Genomic DNA, 12,087 nt, shown 5'->3' with positions numbered 1-12,087 from the left:
GTTTCTTATTCATAATGAGTACAAGATGTTTAAAAATCGCTCCGTGGAATTTTCCAATATTGAGTGTTTTACTTTTCCAGGTCAAAAGAGCGATCAGTGGGATACAAAGTAACTAAAGAAGAATATAAACTTACAAACCAACTTAATTGTAAATACGAAATACTTTTTAAATTATTCCATACAAGTAATAAACTGTTCTCAATCTAAAACGCTGGTTATTATCGGATAGATAAGAGTTTCAAGCTTCTTAACTGTCGAGGTGTGCTTTACTCTTAACGTCATTACGTTTCAAAATAACTGCTCAGAAAAATACAGATAAGAAAATGGATAACGACGGTTATAGTACAGATGAGGGAGCGAAAATGAAAAGAAGATTTAATTTTCAGAAAAAGCAAAAAATAGGAAGATCTCTAACAAAAACAAAAAGATCTCAGGAAGACGTACTTATTGGATATATCATCATTAAATCTTCGCTTGTCACTAAAATTGAAATTTTAATATTAAATTAAAATCAAACGAAATCTTGCCTAAAACTTAAAAAAAAGATTTTTAAATGATAGTTATGGCTTCATGTGGTTGCCTTGCTGATAGCTTCTAATGTTGGCTTCACATAATAACTTGCTGATGAGTAGCATTAAGGTTGGTGGTGATGCCGGGATCGATCCCGTTGTAGTCTTAAGTAGCTATTAAGTTCTGCATATCTGCTATGCTGCTGCAGTTGTCATTCCCTCTGCAAGGTGCACCACGAGGTTTTTATAAAGTTCCACCCAACAAGGGGAACAAGAAAAATTTATTCAAGCCAAACAAATAATGTAACGAAATATCCCATCTCCAATGCGTGGTACGTATCACAATTCTTAGAAGGATGGATCTAGAATATTCAATCGTTGGCATTCTCGATGCGCTTTCGACGGGAAGAATACAGGTGGACTTCTCTAGAATATTCTAGTACATAATAACTTGTATATGGACGATATTTTGCAATAACCAGTCAACCAATAAAATTACAGTTTTGAGAAAATTGCAAATGAAAGTTTTGGTTACATTACAATCGATTACACTTTTTTAAAACAATATATCCTGTAAGTCTTTGATAGTATTGATGTAAAATATGTTTCCCTATGGTCCTAAATAAAAAGAACTATGTAAATTTGCCGTTTATTACACAAAATATAAAAAATTAGAAATCACAAAATATATGGCACATTAAAATTTGCAACAACAGATCAAGGCACTTAACACATTCTTGCTTATTAACAAAACTACATGTTAGGAACTTTGCACGTTGGGCATGTGTTATGGAACTTAATATATTATTGCAAATAGTCACAATATAGTTTTACCGAAAAAAGAACAGTTTATGTTACTGAAATCTCGAAGGCATTTTAGGAACTTTAGGAATGTTTTAGAAAGTTTAAGAAGTTTAGTTTTCTTATAATACTAAGTTAAAGTCTGCATTTTTAAATCTGTAGGTATAATAAGTATTCACTGTTCTTCCAGTTCAAAATCAATATTTTCACCGAATCCTTCTGCATCGTCAATAAAATCTCTTGATTCGGTATTCTTCAAAAAATTATAAAACGGCTTTGAGTCGGATGGAATCAGCTTCATCATTTCCTTTAAGTCTTTGCCCTTCGCTAGAGATAATTCTTTTCCATTAGGCCAAAGAAGGGGCAACTCGATATCAAAATCCGGTTTTACTTTTCTACCCTTCACACTTTTTGTAATATCAACGATTTGTGGTTCTTCATAAAATGTAGTTTTCATAGTTAGCTCTGTAGGTTTTTCTTTTTAGAGTGTTATTGCGAATGTGATTAGCCAAGATACTTTTAATTTGTTGATGTCAGATTTGCGGTTTGTTATTTGATTTATAATATTTTCTATCGATAAAAAGTCTTTTGTATCAAGTCTGGTAACAATAAATTTATTTTTGCGTCGGCAATTTTTCATTACATTTATATAATCAAGGTCTGTATAAAGTCTGTTATGTGTCTTTAACGCACATTCTACGTCACCAAATTCAGAATCGTTCGGGAGATAAATATGCCCAGGCTGAAGAAACTTAAGTGTTATTTTGACAAGACGAGGATGCGTTTGAAGAATATGCTGTAACATAAGTGTCATCTTATGCTCCTATTTTGACCACCACACGAGTCCGACCAAAGAATCAAGTGAGTAGCTGTTGGTTTTAAATGATCTGCAATGAATTTTTTAAGACATGAGTCCACTTCTTGAGTACCGCGTCCTCCTTCATGTTCCAGCCATATAAAAAATATCCTTTTCCCGTGCTTCCTGAGTGTATGCCAAGATTGTACAAATTTAACTGACGCTTGTAATAAATTATGTTTGTGGGCAGTTCTGGAAGATTATGAGTCTTTTCTAAATCAAAAGTAAGCGTTTCTAGTATAGCATCATCTTTAGACAACTGCAAATCCATTTTCATTTGGTCGCGTAGTCTGTAAGCATGTTGCAAGTGATTTTTGTGGTCATTTTCAATTTCCGTAAGTACGTTTCCACTTGAACTTTCAACCTTTGCCTTATAGGAATCACAGAGAACACATGTGTCTTTGTGCGGTCTTTTGAATTTTAAATTAAAATCTTCCATAAAACATTTCCTAAAACGGGATATACTTACGCCATCTGGGTGTTTTGCTTTATATAAGTTGTAAACAGTTTGTAGATTTAAGTGTGATGCTAAAAAATTTGGGGTGGTATCATTTCGGCAGTAGTGAGATCTATACCTCGAGAATTTATCTATAAATTCTTTTATTTCTCTTTTTTTCTCATGAGATAGTTTATTTTTGCCTGTCGCTTTTTGCCCTCTTTTATCTTTTAAGGACAATTGTTCCTTTTTTTTCTTTAGTGCTGAATCAACTCTACCTTGGCTTATTTGAAATGTATTCAAAAATGTTTTCTTGCATATACTGACATCGCATAAATTATATATCCTGGTTGATGTTGGCTTTGAAGTAACAGAAGTGCTTCGTTTCTTGGAAATCTCCTTTACACAGCCTTGCAATAAAGCACATCTTGCTTCGTAATACCCAGAAGACCAAAACTTAACAAATTCAGCACGTCTGTTTTCTACTGATAACTTTTCAGTGCATTTTCTGGGACAGACACAGTTAAATAAGGAACCAGAAAATATTCTGGCTGCTACATTTTTTCCGCTTTCATTCACATAGTTTTTATTAGTATTTACTCTTTTCTTTTTTATTTCTCTGCTTTGATCTATAAATTTTCTCTTTCTTCCGCGTTTTGGTCTTTTAATGGTATTCATGTCATTTTCTACATCTACCGCTATACAATCTGGGTCTGCAATGGTGGATTGTGCCAGTGTTTCATTGGCTTCCGAAATAGTAGATGGCATATGATCGTCCACAGATTCTCTCGTACCAATCACAACATTAGTTTGTATTTTTTCTTCCAAAAAACTAGTTGGCATGGTAACTTCCATCGATTCTACTGTATCTGTTGGAAAATGTTCAGTTGTTTCAACAACAATTATTTCTTCTGTTTCCCCCAGAGATATGTTTGAAAATATATGACTGCATCGTGATTCATTAAATTGTATGGAACAATCTGAAATATCAATTTCTTCAACATTTTGAATATCATTTAAATTGACAGTAATTGGTTCATAAGGAAAACATTCTAGTAATTGTTTGTTAATATCTTGATTTTGTAGATTTTCTAACTGTAACTCTTTATCTGTACCTTCATCGTCATCAAAACAGTTTTCTAAAATTTTCTGGGTTCTTGTCTTATTCATTCTGAAAAAAAAACATTTTTATAAATAAATATACAAAGCAGCCAATGTTATGAGCACTTTAACATTATGTAAAGGTAAATCACAATTCTTTTCTTTTTATATTTTTTTATTTACTGAAGTTTAATGTTATATTTTAATTTAAGTTTTTTTGTAATAATATTACGTTACGACCCGTTTCTTACTCCTACTTCTGGAAAGGATGTCTTATTGGACGCTTAATCCGGATTAGCAGATTTAGTCGACTACTAAACCCACAGATTTTGGTAGTAGTCTAGATTAATAAATTGTACTATGAAAGTTAAAAAATAATCATGTGTAATCTGAATTTTATTTTAGCTATTTGTTTACACAATTTATACGGTAACATATAGTTTACAAATATAACAGTTAAGAAGATACCTAGATGAAAATAATAAGTCATCCTGCTATTTTGCAGTAATGATTTAAGTAACTTGACACTAATAAGGATCTTTTGTTTGTTCAGACTTCTTGAGGTTATTTATTTTGCAATATTATATTAAGCTACTTAATATTAGACCAAATTAAATACGATTAATGATTTTTCATTTTGCAATAAAGTTTCAAGCATAAAACTCACAAAATTATGGAATTGGCGACACAATTGAACGTATATTTGTTGATTAAATATATTTTAACCACCGAATTAACTTGCACATTAGTAATACCTTCAGACAACTGAAATATTTTTAATTTTCTCGAAAATTTTGTCGCAAATCCTAACCACAAAAAATGTTACATGGAATTATTATAAAAATCAATGCTTACCTTACAATTCAACTGAAAAAAACGATGTCTAAATAATCCAGGTATACCAATATTATTATACAGTTGTGTTTCTATTCCTCAATGCTTAAAATACAATAAAATCACATCACACAAACAAACTTGTGATCTTTTAAAGCAAAATGAAAGAGGCTTGTTTCATTTTGCAGTAACAGTTCAAGTGACTTGACACATTTATGGCTCAAACGTTACTGGCGTACTATAATTCATTTTCGATTCAAGTGCTTTGAACTGTTACAGCAAAATACTGTATACCAGAAATGACTTACACTATACTTTCAAACTGTTTTTTTTTTCTAAATAAAATATGTCAAATACACTTGTACTGTTGTTGAAAAATATAGAATGAGACTTAAAAACTATTGACATAAAAATCTCAAATTTTGGTATTTTGTTAGTTGATTGATTATTGCAGATTGCCGTCCATATATAAGTTAGTTAATAAGATATTATCGTGCTGTAAACTTATAAATAAATATATCTACATAAATTAGAACCGCTTGTTTTATTTAAAAAGGGCACAGTGGTGTCACGGTGTGAGGTTTAAAAATAAATTCAGCAGTGACTATTGAAAAGTATTGTTCGTCGGGAACATCCGCGTAGTTCGGTAGTGATCTTTGTAAAAAAAGAACATAAAAAAGTGCATGTGTGCCTGACCAAAGATGCGGCTACATTCCATTTTCAATCAGTAGAAGAAGCAGTTTTAACGAAGATCGAAGAAACTTCTAGAAAAAATGACGAGAAATTTAAAAATGTTTCTCAAATGATCGAAGAAACTTCTAGAAAGAATGATGAAACGTCTCAAATTATTAAAGAAGCAGCTATACAAATCGACGAGCAATTCAAAATTGTTTATAGAAGATTCGACGAAGTATGTAGTCAGAACAATGAAAAATTTGAAGAAGTTTCTAGAACATTCGATAAGATAAAGAAAAATGTAAACGACAAGATAGAAGACGTAAAAGAGGAGATCAAACAATTAGAGACCATGATAACTAATACGAAAGTTCTACCATCAGTTAATGCAGTAGTTTTAGATTCGGTAGTGAAAGAAGAATCACCTAGAGACGAAAGGAAAGCAAAGAAAATCATTGGACAGAACAAGAGAAGGCTGATTCCTTGACTGCTGCTTTACGAAGTGATGCTGCGGATATCCTAAGATCGATCTTTAAGGGTCAAGAAAAATGTTACCAGACCTTGTTCACTCGACTAGACAAACGTTACGGAGATGTAACAAACAAGATGTAACAATGTCTGGAAGAAATGGTACGAAAAGTAGTTCGCAACACGATGCCGAAGAGACGCGAGCCCAGATGTTGGAATTGTGGTGACTTAGGTCACATTCGCCGTAATTGCAAGAAAATGATAATGAACAGTCGGAAAACTAGAACGGGTCGACACCTCGAGAACTGCCGACCTCGAGAAACACAGCCCTCATAGTAACTGTTAACATTACGTCCTCCGGTGGAATTCACAGCTTGTACATCGAGAGTCATATCAATAATAAATATAGATAGTTTTTGGTAGATAGGTGCAACAAGAACTATTGTATGTCTAGAAGTAGTACGAGGCCATCTTAAATTATCGCCTGCAACAGTAAAGCTTAGAACAGCAACTGGTTAGATTAATACATACGGCGAGGCTAATATGTCAGTATCCATTGACCAGACCACAGTGAAACAGAGTATTAATTGCAGTGATCTCCGACGAGTTCATATTGGATACGGATTTACTAAGAAAAATTGGGTTTGTATTGAATGTCAAAAGTGGAGTTCCGATATCAGTGGTGAAGAGTTGCCATTTCATGAAGACAAAGAAGATGTTATCAGCTTACCAACTACATACTTGTAACGTAATACCCGGTAATAGTGAGAAAATTCTGATGACCAGACCTGATGGTTACTGCCGAGGGTAATGTTTAAGGATGATCGAAGATGTGGACAATGCCGAGTTCCTAACGGCTAAAGCTTTGGTGAGAATTCGAGATGTCGTTCCTGTAAGAGTTATGAATTTAAAGGGAACTGCTATTAAGTTAAAGAACTTTCATAGAACGATTTGTTCTATGAAACTAATGAGAAATCATCGAAATCTAAGTATTCAAAGGAGCTTGTTAAGATGGTGATTAAAACGTACAAAGATCTTGATGATGAACGAACTAAAAAAGTGAAGTCTATACTGATAAAATTTAAGGTGTTTTTGCAATTGATAAGGATAAGGGCAAAACACGCATAGTAACGCATAAAATTATTACCGGAGACGCTCAGCCAATCAGACAACAACCTAGACGACTTCCATTTGCGAAAAGAGAGGAAGCCGAAGATATCATCAAAGATATGAACAAACAAGGGGTAATTGAACCATCAAACGGTCCATGGACATTACCAGTAGTTCTAGTCAAGAAGAAAGATAGTTCAACGCGTTTTTGTATTGACTACCGCCAGCTCAATGCGATAACTAAGAAAGATAGTTATCCCTTGCCCGAAATAGACGATACATTGGATACTCTCTCTGGTTCTAGAAAGCAGGTGGTACCTCTGTGCTCAAACCACTGAAAGTGTGAAGATTTTGGAGATATTAGTTGGACTTCTCGGTTTGAATTGGAATCAGCTCGAACGGCTGACGAAGTAGAGATACTGAAATAACTCTTATATCGTTCTATGGATTCCGTGAAAATTCGTTCCGATTCAGACGTGAAACGTTTAACTAATTTGTGCATCAATGCCATAACATATGGCTTATATTTCATATATATATATATATATATATATATATATATATATATATATATATATATATATATATATATATATATATATCGAGAAAAGGAGTACGACCGTCAATCCAAAATAAACTAAGGTACACTCGAAGAGTGGTGGGTTTTTCGGTCAAAGTGGAGAAATAAAAGACAAAGAAGGTGGCTACTTCATCTATTTATTGAAGACGTTTCGCTTTCTGCTCAGAAAGCATCATCAGTTCATCTAAAAAGAACAATATGAAACCAAAAAAAAAAACATCCAAGGAGAAATTACAACAAAAGTGTGTTACCTTACAAAGACATGTAGCAGTCAATGATGTTAAAAATATGAAAAAACTTACGAAACTGGACATTCAGAGTTAACGTTGTATAAAATAATTAATTGAAACTAGGTATAGTTTGCAATTTAACAAAATTAGCGCAGCAAAAGAACATGTGATAAAAATACATGTATTAAAAAGTTATAATAAAAACTTAAGTAAAAAACATTAAGGTTAATTTTAAAGTGTAAAGAACCAAAAAGATCATACGAATGCACTTCCAACAATTTTATTTAATAAATTAGCTTTTAATTTTAACTTTAGGTAACATTATAAGTTATTAAGAATAATAGTAATAAGATAAAATGAAGTTACCAGTCTTTAGCTTACTGGGACACTTATCAATAAAATCTTTTTCTTACGATATAATAGTAAAATTCAATAACATTTTTTACGAAAAAATTTAGTAAGATAGGTCAAGATAGCACAATTCTTGTTAATTTGGTTGAGCTACTCTAGTAAAAAATGAAGATTCTACGTGCCACAGAAGCCGATATATTAAATATTTTGCAAGCGCGCTTCTATGATAACTTTGTTGTTCTGGTTGATAACTTCTTCGTCCTGGGGCCATTTTTCCTTCAATTTTACGTGCAAAATGCATTGGAGTAGCTCGTATCTGCCTTGATTTCTTAATATATGTCCCAAGTACTGCAGCTTACGGTCCTTCACGATGCTGACCAAATCCGCGGTTGTGTTCATCCTCCGCAGTACTTCTTCATTGGTGACTTTGTCTGTCCATGGTATCTTTAGGATCCTTCTGTATAACCATAGCTCAAAAGCTTGAAGTTTTGAAAGAGTTTCCTTTTTCAATGTCCACCTTTATACTCCGTACATAAGCACTGAGTACACGCAATATTTAAAGTCTTATTTTTATTTCTACTTATAAGCGTGTGACATAAAAAATATCAAAGTTAATATAAATGTTTAGAAGCTAAAAAGTCCCCTATTCAAACTGGTTTTTAATAAACAATTTAATAATATGTTGAAGTTTTTTTAATATACCCTAAAATTGAAGGCGCAAAGAATCGATTGCAAGTTACAAAAGACTTGTAGAGTCACTGTTTGGACAAGTACAGTTGTTTAAATAATCGCTTTCTGGGATAAACAAATTGAATAATTTGTAAAATATTTTTTTGATCTGCTTGATATTTAGCACACTTTAATAACTCATCCATTACCATAATTTCAAGTAGCTATATTACCTGTCATTAGGCAAAAAACAAAGTTATTAACATTTATAAATTACTACAAACATAATATCTTAGATTTTACGGTTTTTTGCAATTATCTCGGTCAATTATTTATGTATTTTAATTTGATATCTCTCTACATCAAAAACTTTTTATGGTATACATCGTTTATTTGAATCATTTTTCTTTAAAATGTATACAAAACGTTTTATAAGCAAAAAAATATTTTTTTTAACTTTTTAAGACTGTTTAAAAAAACAAAGCAAAATCAACTGTACGTCTTTACGAATTTTTCGTCGGCTACCCCTTATACTATTTAGAATTTAAATATCTGTATAAGATTTTTTTTATGTGATTAAGCCACATTTATTGGTCGTCATTGAGATAACAATTACATTTTTAATTAAGTACTATTTAACGATTCGATTTCCACTATTTAATCTTGTTTATTGTACAAAGTATGTAAAAATGTGTATACACATTTTCTACAAAAAACGTTTTTGAGAACGATTTCCGGAATGGAAATAAAAACGTCAAACATTAATTGATTAAAAATGTGATTCTCATCACAATCACAACCAATTATTGTGACTTAATCTCATAAAAACATAATATTTATCTCACTATTTGATAGCTTCGATTAAGAGCGTAGGCGCAAAATTTCGGGCCAATGCTCTTTAAATGCAATCATTTTTTTTTTAATCCTGAGAAAACTAATAAGTATTTTTAAAAAATTTAAACGCATAATGAAATAATACATTATTATTGACGACCGAAAGTCCCTGAAAACGTCTTTAATGTTTATTTTAATTTACAGGAGTGAGAAAGAAGAGAAAATTTAGTGTGATTTTTATTTTCAAATATCTCATTCAAAAAAACTTTTTGTTTATTCTGAGAGACTTTCGGCCCTCGGTAATAATGTAAGCTTTCATTTTGCGTTTAAATTTTTCAAAAATATTTATTAGTTTTCTCAGGATTCGAAAAAAATGAACGCATTTAAAAAGCATTGGCCCGAAATTTTGCGCCTACGCTCTTAAACAGCCTGTAAATTGAAATATGTAAAATATTCCCCTACACAACTCCCTGGGAAAAAATATCTAAATCCTGCCTAAAAGTAACCGGCCGGCAGGTATAATATAGTCATTTTACCTCCCGAGGTTAAAATGCATGTTTGATGTAAAAAATTTAATATATAAAAAAATCGGATTATTGAACAATTGACAACGGTGCCAAACCTACAAAGGTACACTAAACAAACATACACGACTTATAAATATAAAATGATAGCATTTCTTGGTGATGCTAAATTATTGCAACGTGGAAAGAGTTCAAAATGATAGCGGGATGTATATATATATATATATATATATATATATATATATATATATATATATATATATATAAAACCGAGCTTTGAGGATTATTGGGATACGCAGCGGTGAAATAAGTGTACTCTTTTAACCGAGTTTCAAGCTTTTGAAAATGTTTATTTTAATTTTCAGGAAAAAACTGAAATAAAGTGCTAATGTTAGTAAAACAACCTCGAAAAAAATTTTTTATTAAAAGATGTAAAAGTTGTTTTTTTTACTTACGTTATTGAGGTTAGTATTTCTTGGATATTACACTAAAATGTGACAATTTTACGCACCACTCATAAAATGAGTTAAAAATTAAAAAATACATGGTGTAAAAAATTTTTAAATTGACAAATTATATAAACTGACACATAAGAAAAAGGCAAAATCAAAAAAATTTGTTTAAAGGCGAGGTGTGCCAGCCAACTGTGAATTGTGATTAAAAAAAAATGTCATTTTGGACATTGAAATGACGCAACTTCTTCTTTTATTATTTTATCTTATTCTTATGAAGTATTACTATTAATAGAATATAAATTAAAATTTACCAGAAAGTTATTTGAAAACAAAATTGTAAATTAAAATTTTTTTTTAAGATAGAAGAATGAAATTTGAAAAATTACAATAAATCAATTGTCGAGACATCATTGGAATAGATAATAGTTGTCCAAATATAATAGGTAGGAATAGATAGTGCTTACTTGATTTATATCACTCCTTTTGTTCATTACATTGGAATTCTGAGAAATGAATGCCATTTCTAAGAAAAGTCTTTTAGTGTAGTTAGACTCTATAGCTAAAACTTTGACAGATTCATAATTCATTTTATGATGTTCTTTGTTAACATGTTCTGCTAAATCAGATCTTTCAGGATATAATCTGCTATCACTCCGGTGACTAATTAAGCAATTATTTAAACTGCGTGAGGTTTGTCCTACATATACTAAATTACAGTTGTTACAAGGAATTTGGTGGACAAAGTTGAAACATTTCTTAATGTCATTCTTATCTTTAACTTTAGAAAATATAGATCTTGAAGTTAATGAGGTTTTAAAGGCTATTTTTGAGTTGGTAAAATCTTTGAACAATCTTGCCAGTCTGGGTGTTATGTCTTTAATATATTTTAAAGAAGTATATAAGCAATTGGTGTTCGGTTCTTCGCTTGTAACAGTAATTTGCAACTCATCATTTTGGCGTACTATGTCAGGTGTTAAACTGAATAATATCTTGGGGACTAGGTGTTTTGGGTACGAATTGTATTATTAAACCGTATATATATATATATATATATATATATATATATATATATATATATATATATATATATATATATATATATATATATATTGAAATGATATAGATATAGGAGAAAGAAAAATAGTGATTAAAAATAATTTATAAGTTACACACTAGATAATATTAGATATAAAAAGTATTTGGTTATTTTAATAAGTTATATACTAGGGAATATTATAAAAATTATTTATGTGAGGGCATTTTTAAGAAATTAGCATATAATAAGTGTAAAAAGTTTTTTTTTAATAATTATAATATTGTAAATATATTTAAGTGAGCCATGTGTATAGGCAACCAAATATACATACTCTGAAAGTGACAGACATTTAAATAATAATTACGAATATAAAGTGGGGTTATTTGTTAATTTGAAATGTTTAGTTTACATATAGTTACGGATTTGAAATAGTGTAGTTTATTAATTTAGGTTGTTTAAATTTACACATAAGTTTATATTCTGATCTGAAAAGCCTAAATGTCAATAAAATTCTCGATAGAAAAGTAAAGAATTCTCTAGAATACAGAATTTAACCTTTGTTTACGGTAGAACCTTCTCGAATATGGTTATGTCTGTGGATCGAAGATATACTTTTTC

This window comes from Diabrotica undecimpunctata, chromosome 3 (assembly GCF_040954645.1).
Source record: "Diabrotica undecimpunctata isolate CICGRU chromosome 3, icDiaUnde3, whole genome shotgun sequence".
Classification (NCBI taxonomy): domain Eukaryota; kingdom Metazoa; phylum Arthropoda; class Insecta; order Coleoptera; family Chrysomelidae; genus Diabrotica; species Diabrotica undecimpunctata.
This window is presented reverse-complemented; position numbering follows the sequence as displayed.